The sequence below is a fragment of the Trichechus manatus genome, unplaced genomic scaffold (assembly GCF_000243295.1).
Source record: "Trichechus manatus latirostris isolate Lorelei unplaced genomic scaffold, TriManLat1.0 scaffold00138, whole genome shotgun sequence".
NCBI classification, from domain to species: Eukaryota; Metazoa; Chordata; class Mammalia; order Sirenia; family Trichechidae; genus Trichechus; species Trichechus manatus.
The window spans coordinates 420086-421851 of record NW_004444074.1 but is presented as its reverse complement, the minus strand read 5'-3'; positions in this window follow the sequence as shown (position 1 = coordinate 421851).

Sequence of the window (1766 nt, the reverse complement as noted above, 5' to 3'; positions counted from 1 at the left end):
CTTGGGCTCCTGGGGTTTGCAGGGAAGTAGACTGATTCATCCCGCTTCCCGCTCCATCTCCAGGTTGGCCTGGGGACCACCTGGGAGTGGCCCAGGCACGGATCCACTCGCCAAACTTTGCTCTGGAAGCCCCCAGCCCCTCCACAGCCAAGTTTCTGGGATTGTGGTTGGGGATAAAAGGGTTTCTCGATTTCCCTGTGGAGATATCGCCACCACCGGAAGCAGGGCAGCTAAAAGGAAATCAGACACAAGGTTCTTAAAACTATTTAATGAGGAAATGTACAGGAATCCTCTTGGCCACTCCTAGCCGCCCCTCCCCCACGGCCTAGCCCCCCTCCCCAACCCTGGCCGCAGCCACAACACTCTGCTGACCCCTTGTGGCGGAGGTGAGCTGCGGCCTCTGACGGCCGGAGACGCCAACTGGCTCCTCCCAGGCTGGAGAAACTGGCTAGGCGTTCCGCTCCTCCCTCATCGCTTCCCGCCGGGGCCTGGTACCGCAGGGTGTGGAGGAGGGAGAGGAGACCACACAAAAACCTGAGAGAGGCACGGAGAGTTTGCAAGCATTTGCTGGCACCTCCCACACAAACACATCTTGGATTGTTGTTCTAAGGGGGGGTTGGCGTGGAATCCCTTATTCCTGCCTTGTTCTAAGGTGGGCTCAAGAAGGCATCGTGCCTGGTCCTGCCACCTGTCATAGTCGGCCTGGTTGGCGGAGGGAGGCGCCGTTTTGAGGGCAGTTACTATCCTTAGCTCACCCGAGGAGGTAGTATCCAGAGGCTCATTTTAGAGGTGAGTGGCCTCGGAAACTCAGAAAAATTAAGCAATTTGAGTTAGTAGGGAGTCTAAATTAGAGCTCAGATCTTTCTGTCATCACAGCCCCGCCTCTCCCGGACTGGGGCCGAGCCTCCAGGTCCTTCCAGCCCCAGAGGCCAATTCCACATTTACCACACCCTCTGCTGGGCCGGTTCTGGAAGGGCCTCTCTGCCCTGGGATCGTCCAGGAAGGAGACATTCTCGGGAATCAGCCACTTCCTCTCCTGAGGGGACCCTATGGGGTGGGGGTGGGGAGCTGCCACCTGCTGCTTTCCCTGCTCAACTCCACTCTAGTCCTAGTTGAGGACAGTGCGGGGGGGTGGGGGAGGCCGCCTTCTCACCTGAGTGGACATTCTCTTTCCAGTGTCAAGTGTGGAAGATGGAGTTTAAGGTTCTAAGAGGGCAAGGAAGACTCCTAAGAAATATTTCAGGTGCCAGACTCCTGGCTGCTCTAATGACCCTTAGTACAGATGCCCTGCACCTTTCTCAGGGATCCTACATTAGCCACTCTCTTCTGGGAATCCGGATTCATCCTCATAGCCCCTGGAACCCAAGCTCAATCCTGAAGGCCACACACCCCCTCCCCTCAATGCTCAAGCGAGGTCTGAAGCCCCTCCAACCCCCAGCTAAGGGCAAAATCAAGTGGGTGTGGGATGTGCCCCAGTCCACCTGGCGTCAGGACACTGCTTCCGTTTCAGTAAGGCCTGGCTCCTCCCCGACCCTTTCCTGGGAGCGGGGGACAGCGCGGTACCCTCTCTGGTCACCTGCCACCCCAACTCCACGAGGCGGACTACAAGCCCCATGATGCCGCGGGGCCGGGATATAACAAGCTCTGCCCAGGGTACCCGGGTCCCCCTCCTCTATCCTTTGCATCCTCACATCCCTCGCCGGCCGCTGAGGCTGAGGGCCGGGCTATGCGGCTGCGGGGAGCCGGGGGCTGCGGGCGCGCGTCCC